Raw genomic sequence first — 10040 nt, 5'->3', positions numbered from 1 at the left:
ATGGAGGACGGCTGGGCGGCGGGGGCCGGCGCCAGCCATCCCCATCCAGGCCCCAGTCTTTCTAAGATGCCGTACCACAGCCGCCCGCAGCGTACAGGTCGAGGGAGCCGTGAACGGGATACCCTGTCGGCTCACGGTAGACACCGGGGCGGAGCGAACGTTCGTCCGGCGGCACCAAATCTAGCTCCTGTGGCGGTACAGCGCCTGTGTGGCGTTACCGGCCACTGTGCCGAGCTGCGAGGACCGGTGGAGGCCCAGATCACCATCGGAGAAGAGGTGGAGCGGCTGCCCGTGTACGTGGCGGATATTGAGGACTCCTGTCTTCTGGGCCTGGACTACCTCAAAAGGAGCCGGGCACGGGTCGACTTCGGAGACATGACCATGCGGATCAGGAACGTCGTGGTGCCCCTGCTCGAGTCGAGTAGCCCCGCCCAGGTGATAGCGGCCAGAGCAGTAAGCGTCCCCCCCAAGGTCGAAGACGCGCGTAAGATGCAGACTGACCCGGAGGATGGCGAGCGGGGAAGGCCTAGTGGAGCCGCCGCCCGCCGAACAGCTGCAGGGCGGTCTGTTAGTCGACAGAACCTTTGTTTAGTGGGATAAGGACGGGGTTACGGTGTTGGTGGCTAACCCTTCAGATAGTGAGCATCATATCCAGGCAGGAACAGCACTGGGAACGTGTGAGGAGGTGGAACGGGCGCGGGAGACTGCGGACGATAGGTCAGTGGCGAGGGCTGCTAGCGGTGGCGTGCTCGAGCACCTCCAGGAGCTGCTGGGGAGGAGCTCTGAATGTCTGGGTCAGAGGCAAGCAAACCAGGTGAGGAAACTGCTCATCTCTTATGCTGACGTATTCTCGACAGGATACAGAGACTTCCCAGCCAGCAAAAAATGTGGGCCCTATGTGGGCAACATATGGGAAAATGTGGGCAATAATATGGGTTACCAGGTGGGCAATCTTGGTGGGCCTCGGATAGGCAAATATGGGCCCCACATTTGCCCACACGGACCCCAGATGGGGGATGCAACAGGATATCTGTGTGGGGCCCAAGTGGGCCCCATGTGGTAACCATATGGGCATGCATGGGCAACATTCCCATAGATGCACAGGATGATAGTTTTCACAGATCCATTGTTGCTCAAATGACATCTATGTACATCAGTTTATTGCCTTTTGTATTTCTTGGTTTCAAATCCTTGAAAGTCCCCGTACAAGTATGAGAAACCAAGAAAATACTTTCAACAAACGCCAATAAACTGATGTACATAGGGATGTCATTTGAGCACCAACAATGGATCTGTAAGGCAGGAACTATCATCCTGTTGGCTTAAGTACAATATCCATGCTTATCAACCCGAGGCAAATTTATCAGGCAGATGTGCCAACAACACAAAATACACTCCATGAGAGCACATTAAGAAAGCCCGGTCTTGGCAATGACCTTTCTCAGGGGCTCTGGGCTGTTCGGCCAGGCAGCCTAGGAATCACCAACAACAACCCGAGGCAAAAAATATGTACACGTACTTAAAACTAAATCCTGGTTTATTGCTTTTTGAAAACTACAAAACACAAGTTATTTTCATCCTACTGAAAACAATGCACTGGTTCCATAGGTTATGAATAGCCAGCCAACCAACTAATTCTGAACATGGGTTTGCTGGAAAATAGTAAATGAAATTACTCAATACAATAAAATCAACACATATGAATAACAGCAGAATATGATTTGTACCTGTCTACTACGTTTGTGCAGATACATAAATTGCTTCTCCAAAGAGCACAAAAGCCCATCTGTCTCAGGGTCATGCCACTCAAATGTGGTTAATACAAAAACATAACAGGGGTAGGTTTGTGTGCAAGTGCTATATAAAACAGCCCATACTGCACAACTAAAACAACTTCAAATAATGTCCTCATGAAGAAATACTCTGATTATTGCCATTTGGATTACCAGCAGTCATTATATACACTCGATCCTCGGTTTAACGGATAAATGAACCAACAGACAAAATCTGGAGCGCAAAAATCAGTCCAAATCTTCTACATTTGATTCAGTTATGGCTTACCCTCTAATGATACCCAAAATAATAGTCAACAAAGCAAGCCTCCTCCTACCGTGCCTAACAGTATATAGCTAGGAAGTATTATAGCAAGAGAGGCAGAAATTTTGATAAAAATTCTCTCACTAGTCTCAGTCCAATTGCAGACAACAAATAAATAGGGCAAGGTCAGGCCTATAACTATCAACACATGTACAGTAGGCCTACTACATGTACTACATAATAGTACCTACAACATAAAATACCCACCAAAGCAAGGGAAAATTCGGCACAATTAATTAATAGCTGGCACCTAAATTAAAATTATTGTTGCACATCCACCTTTTTCTCCTCACCCGTACGTCAGATGGCCACCACCGGGGGTGTCAACAGCAACAATCCACTACACACGCAAAAACACTAGTTGGCAAGTGCATACTCACACCAGCATACAATTTACATGCACTCATTGCACAGAGTGCACCCTCGCTCTCACACCATTCCAGCCAGAGTTAAATTAGGTTAGATTATGTTAGGTTAGGTTGGTTTTAGTTAGGTTAGTTTTAGTTAGGTTAGGTTTAGTTACATTAGCAGGAATGGGTGTGAGCACGAGGGTGCACTCTGCGCAATGAGTGCCCAATTTACGTAGGTATACCATCCAAACCTGCACTCACACACAAGGAATAACCACTCACACGTACTCACACACCTATATAGATATGTATCGATCTAGAAAAAGACGTACACACTGAGACACATATGTTTCGGCCCAAACAGGTTTTCTCCTGACGAAGGTGGAAAGAAAAAAGTTAAATTCACACCGTTACACAAGTAATACGAGCAACATACGTACCGTACTGTACTACAACACACGAAACACATCCACACACATCATACTGTTAGTATTAGATGAGAAAGGTTCTGGTGAATTTTAGGATCTTGAAGGCCAGGCCAGGGTCTTGGTTACCACTCAGGAGGTCAGATACTGTGGGTCTGTGGATGTGGAGTGAGGCCAGTGAGGGGAGGAGTTTCCCTGGTTCTGGTGTTTTTCCCTCCAATGCGATGGAAAAAAAATTGCCATATTTATAATCAGCACATCGAAATCTATCAGAAAAAAGTATTTTCAACCCCAAAATCCTATTCTGACCTCTGCGATAATAATACCGAAAAATACATACGAACAATACACTGCATACACAATACATTCTCTAAACCTGTCACACAACTTTCTCTCCAAAGTAATACTTAACTGCCACTATCATCTTTTCAGTCGTCTCCCCACATAGTCCCAGCAGCAACACCATCCATTCTCTACCTGCTCTTTCCACCATTTCATTCTCACTAATACATCCCAGTTCTAACAGAGCTACTCTCATCATCTCCCTTCTCTATCATACTTCTCACATTCCAGTACCACGTGTTCAACAGTTTCATCCTCTCGTCACACAGGTACACAAGGTTCCAAGTTTCGAGTTGGTCTTGACTAATCTTTTATCCTTTTACAATAGAGTATACGAGGCAGCTGACAATGATGAGAGCTATGATGTAGTTTATCTTGATTTTAGTAAGGCCTTCAATAAGGCACCTCACCAGAGATTGTTGAATAAAGTCAGGGCTCGTGGGATAAGAGGGAAGGTATTTGATTGGATTAAGGCGTGGATTAGCGACAGGAAACAGAGGGTTACCATTAACGGAAAAAAATCCGAATGGGGTAATGTTACCAGTGGGGTTCCTCAAGGTTCAGTTTTAGGCCCGCTTTTATTCATTATCTACATCAATGACATAGACAATGGGATAACTAGTGACATAGGTAAATTTGCAGATGACACCAAAATAGGACGCACTATTAGGACAGGGGAGGATGCTAGAGCACTGCAGGAGGATCTCAACAAACTGTCAGCTTGGTCAGAAAAATGGCAGATGAATTTTAACATCACCAAGTGCAGCGTACTTAGTGTAGGAACACGCAACCCATTACACGGGTATAGTTTGGACTCCACGGCGATAGGCAGATCAGAGTGTGAAAGGGATTTGGGAGTGTTAGTGAACTCTGCCCTAAAACTAAGGAAGCAATGTATTATTGCAAGGAATAGGGCTAACAGGGTATTAGGATTTATTAACAGGACGGTAACCAACAGGAGTGCAGAGGTCATCCTCAGACTCTATTTAGCGTTAGTTAGGCCACACTTAGATTATGCTGTCCAGTTTTGGTGCCCACACTACAGAATGGACATCAACTTGCTGGAATCAGTTCAGAGGAGGATGACCAATATGATTCAGGGGCTGAGGAACCTCCCATATCAAAATAGGCTGAAACATCTAAACTTACATTCACTAGAAAGACGAAGACTGCGAGATCTGATAGAAGTATTCAAATGGGTCAAGGGTTACAACAAAGGCGATATAAGTAAAGTACTGAGAATTAGTCAGCAGGATAGAACACGCAGTAATGGATTTAAATTAGAAAAGTATAGATTTAGGAGAGATATAGGCAAGCATTGGTTTAGTAATAGGGTGGTGGGGGAATGGAATAGACTCAGCAATCACATAGTTAGTGCAGGGACGATAGCTTGTTTTAAGAGTAGACTGGATAGCTACATGGACGAGGATGACAGGTGGCAGTGAGGTGTGGGTGCAGTAAGGAGACAGGGTACTGGAGCGTACGCCCGTACCGAAAGTAAACGAGGATCAAGCCTCTACCTGTAACCCCTGAAACTAAACCTCATCCATCGTGAGTAGTGGGGGGGATTCTGGAGCTGCCCTGTGTAGGCCACTCGGCCTCTTGCAGTTTCCCTATGTTCTTATGTTCCTATGTTCTTATGATACCAACACAGGAAACCAAAGCTCACCCCTCTCACACGCCACTCCACTCCACCTGGTGGTCACACCACTCTCACACACGCCACAGGTGCTTACAGGCATCTTCAAGAGTAAGTAGGCTTACTCACAGCAAAAACTTGGGTCAAAAGAGTCGCAAAATCGTCGTTAAATCAGGTGAATCAGGTCCGTCCTTTTTCCCTCTCCGCTCCATTTTGAATATTATTGATCTTGATCTTGATGTTACAGGTGACTCAAGATTCCTCTTGAGTCAGGCCTTTGAAAAGGCAGCTCCCTTAAAAGACAAAACAAAAACATATGAACAATACACAAAATACACACTACTCTCTACACCTGGAACACCACAGTCATCGTCTGTCATCGACTCACTCTTTATTGTTTGCGCCTTTTCCTCGGCCGGACTAAACAGCTTTGCAACAAAATAATGTGCTATCCAGATTATTAATGAAGTTTTATTTCAGGTTTTCAGGCTTCGAAACTATAATGACCTTTAAAAGTAGAGAAAATTCACAAAATACGTTTTAGAACACTCCTGGCAGCTGATCCAAGGTGGCCCACATTGCCCATATTGGTCCCACATCAGACCCATGCTTATAAACATTGCCCACATATTGCCCACAAAGGGCCCACATGGGTACATGGGCCCAACTCCGCCCACTCACAAACCCATATGGGGCCCACATTTTTTGCTGGCTGGGTTGGGACGGTCCGACCTGGCCAAGCATCACATCGACACCGGTAACAGTCGTCCGATCAAGCACCCTCCTCGGGGGATCGCCCCTGTCCGTCGCGCGGAAATTGAGACGGCGGTAGGGAAACCCATCGTACAGGGAGTATTGGAGCGGTCAAGCAGCCCGTGATCGTCGGCGGAAGCTCTGGTGAGGAAGAAGGACGGTACGACAAGATACTGTGTGGACTACCGTGCACTTAACGACGTTACGGTCAAGGACTCCTACCTCCTGCCTCGGACTAACGACACCCTGGACGCCCTAGTCGGAGCCAGGTGGTTCTCTACCCTGGACCTGAAGTCAGGATACCACCAGATAGAGGTAGCCGAGGAAGACAAGGCTAAGATGGCGTTCTCCACCGGGCAGGGCCTGTGACAGTTTAAGGTGATGCCATTCGGCTTGTGCAACGCCCCTGCAACCTTCGAGGGACTGATGGAAAGGGTGCTAGATGGGCTCCAGTGGAAGACCGCCCTAGTCTATTTGGACGACGTGATTGTGTACGGGACCACGTTCGAGGAAGAGTTGGAGCGGTTGGAAGCAGTGTTCCTGCGGTTCTGGGCGGCTAACCTGAAGCTCAGCCCCAAGAAGTGCCTGCTTTTCCAGCGGGAGGTACCGTTTTTGAGGCACATTGTCGGCCAGGATGGAGTCAGGCCAGACCCTCAGAAGGTAGCAGCTGTGAGGGAGTTGCCGGTGCCAAGGACAGTGAAGGAAGTACAGAGCTTTATAAGACTCTGCACCTACTACAGGCGCTTTGTGCAGGGCTTCGCTACCATTTCCACTCCCCTGCACCAGCTAACGCGAGAAGGGGCGGTGTTCCGCTGGGACCCGGAGTGTCAAACAGCCTTCGAACGACTAAAGGAGGCCCTGACAGGCGCCCCTGTGCTGCCATACCCAGATCCTCGCCTCCCTTACCTGTTGGACTGCGATGCTAGCGCCGAGGGGATTGGTGCTGTGCTCTCCCAGGAGAAGGACGGACAAAAGCAGGTGGTGGCGTACTACAGCCAGAAGTTTAGCGCGCCTGAGCGCAACTACTGCGTCACAAGGAAGGAGCTGCTGGCTGTGGTTAGAAGCCTGGACCACTTTTACTCTTACCTCTATGGTGCCCCGTTCACCGTGAGGACGGACCACGCAGCCCTACGGTGGCTGAAAACACAGAGGAACCCGGAGGGCCAGCTGGCACGTTGGCTTGGAAAGTTGGAGCAGCACAACTACCACGTGGTGCACCGCCCGGGTAAGGCACACACCAACGCTGAAAGCCTCAGCCGGCGCCCGTGTGGACCAGACTGCCGTCACTGTAGCGGTAAGGAGCCAGTGGAATGCCAACGGACAGAGGTGTCCGTGGACTCGTCCAACAGCGAAGACGGATGGCAGGAGGCCCAGTTGAAAGACCCGGACATCGGCCCCATCGTGAGGATGCTTGAGTCAGGCGCGGCCAGACCACCACGGGGGGAGGTAGCAGCACTGAGCCCCGCCGCGAAGCACTACTGGGATCATTGGGACACCCTCGCCCTGGGCGGGGGAGTGATGCTTAAGCGATGGTTGATGCCAGACGGGCGAATACGGTTTTGGCAGACCGTTGTTCCGAAGGTCATGCGGGCGAGGCTAATGCGGGAAGCCCACGACAACATCACCAGTGGACGCTTGGGCGTGAAGAAGACGTTCGGCAGACTGCGGCAGCGATTTTACTGGGCAGGGTTACCCCAGGATGTGGAGGAGTGGTGCCGGGCTTGCGACACCTGCAGTGCCAAAAGGGTCCCGGACGTAGGAGCAGGGCCTCTCAGCAGCTGTACCAGGTGGGGGCCCCCATGGAGCGGGTGGCCGTCGACATCGTTGGGCCACTCCCGACAACAGCTGCAGGCAACCGTTTTATCTGTGTTGCCATGGACTACTTCACGAAGTGGCCTGAAGCGTACGCCCTGCCCAACCACGAAGCCACCACCGTCGCCGAAGTGCTGGTCGAGCAGTTCTTCTCCAGATTCGGCGTTCCGGGAGAGCTCCATTCCGACCAGGGCCGCGAGTTTGAGACAGGAGTATTTCTAGAGTGCTGCAAGCTTCTGGGCTCAAGGAAGACTAGGACTACACCTTTGCGGCCGCAGTCGGACGGGATGGAAGAACGGTTCAACCGCACCCTTGCTCAGGAGCTCGCAACGTTCTGCAGGGATGGCCAGACTGAGTGGGACAGGATGTTGCCGCTGCTGCTAATGGCCTATCGCTCCGCAGAGCACTAGGCCACCTCATACACGCCTGCCCGCCTCATGCTGGGATGGGAAATCCGCCTTCCTGTGGACCTCGTCACTGGTCGTCCGCCGGATGAAGAATTACCTACAGTAAGAATAACATACGCCATGGCCTTACAAGAGCGATTAGCAGAGACTCACCACCAAGTGCGGGAGAACCTGCACTTCACCCCTGAGCCAATGAAACGCCACTACGACCGTGGTGCCAGAGTCACTGGTCACGCAGAGGGTGATCAGGTATGGCTCCACAACCCAAGGAGGAGGAAGGGTCTCTCGCCCAAGCTCCAGAGTCCTTGGGAGGGCCCCTACATCGTCGTCGAACGGGTATCTGAGGTGACTTACCGGATTCGCGGCGGGACACGCGGCCGGCCAAAGGTGGTGCACGTGGACCGATTGTGGCGCTACCACGGCCCAGGGCGGAACACCTGGGGTCCGAAGCAGGAGGCGGACGACACCTCATCCGAACATGGAGATGACGACATCATGAGCCTACCGGACCACACACCGGGAGTTACAATATCTATTCTTCTCAGTTATTCTTTATATTTATTCTTCACGTTTACTCTTTGTAACTCTATTTTTCACATTTATCCATCATAATCCTCCGCTCAGCTGATGTAATGTTGACATTTCCCGCCGTTCCGGCATACCAACACTGCCGAATCGCGCGACTTCGTCTTGTCCTGATCGTTACCACGCTGGTAGTCACCGATACCACGAACACAGCGACTGTGAAAACGGATCGAGGCGATGGTAGGGTCTTTGGTGTGTACCAGATGACTGTGACAGCGGCCCTATGTGTAGGTACATTGTGCACTCCTCAGGCCGACACAAGAAAGTCCGCAGTAGACTTATTTCCATTGTGGTGCTGCTAATACAACCTATAAGGGTTAAACTTTATCCTATAAGTGACACTAATGAATAGAAATAATAATTTCCAAATTAAATGCATAGAATAAATTAATTGTGAAAATTACATGCATGAGAAAAACCTTTATTCTACTACAATTGCACAGGTTTGAATTCTTTTTTGAACGACAGTGGCTATACACATAAGATGTGACTTGATTTCTTAAAATTATTCTTAGCATTAATATTTTGTAGAGAGCTAGCCTACGTCTATATGCGGCTTGTTCCATTCGACAACCCCTATAGCTGTGTATTTAGATCTGGATCGACTTTCCTAATGTGAACCTTTTGTTTCAACATTGGGTCTGTTGCTCTTAGTTTCAGACATCTTTGACTGATCAGCTAATTCCAGTAGGAGCACTGAAAATAATGGAGGCATGTGACTTATAGGCACCAGGCCTGGGCCCAAGTACATAATGTAGGCCTATACTCGTTTTTATACGCGTATTTAAGTACTTGTACTCTTAATTGTACTCAGGGTCAAGAGTTCCTTAGCACATGTACTCGGACTCGAAATACTCGACAATTTAAAAGTATTTTTTAGTACAATAAAAATAATGCAAACGTGTGGCTGTTGTGGTGCTTTACGAGCTGCGTGGGTGGAGGTGAGGTTAGGGTGAGGAATTAACGAAGGTGTATCCCATGCTTGGGCCTTGGGGAGCCGGGATGGCCTGGGCCCTGGGGCGAGGTGACACTGAGGTCAAGTGAGGTGACTCAGGGCAAAGAGGGGTTGGCAGTTTGCCACTTGTCACAAGCAGAAGAGGAAAAATAATTTTAAGTATAAATCAGTAAAAATATTTGTATTCGGATTCGAGTACAGTACAAAAAACTCATACGTGAAATCGAGTTCAGCAATAAAACTGAGCACTTGGACAACCACTACAGATTTTTATCGGCGTCGCAGACGCCGAGCAACAGATTGTCCCTCTTAATGTTGTTGTTGTTGTTGTTCTCTTCAAGTTGTTTTCCCGGCTTACCCATGCATTGTAGACATGACATTGTATAATAACATTTGTTAGCCCTGATGAACCCTACAACATGGCATTATAAACAGTCAGCTTTTTTTTCTGTCTTGGCCTGTGGCGCCGGTAGGCCTTCATAGTAGGGCCTGATGGTCGGCCCCAGCCCATTGTGGCGCAGGCAAGTGTTTATAGTGGCGCCATTTTTACTTTTCAGCATTTTCCATTTGAAACCCCTAGTTGGGGAGGTGTTGGAGGGTCAGGCGACGCCGATCTAGCACAGTTTTTGTGCTATTAACACGCTTTTTTCTTTCTCCTTCCCCCTTCACTCCTCT

The sequence above is a fragment of the Eriocheir sinensis genome, chromosome 13 (assembly GCF_024679095.1).
Source record: "Eriocheir sinensis breed Jianghai 21 chromosome 13, ASM2467909v1, whole genome shotgun sequence".
Classification (NCBI taxonomy): domain Eukaryota; kingdom Metazoa; phylum Arthropoda; class Malacostraca; order Decapoda; family Varunidae; genus Eriocheir; species Eriocheir sinensis.
Note: the sequence above shows the minus strand (reverse complement) of the source record.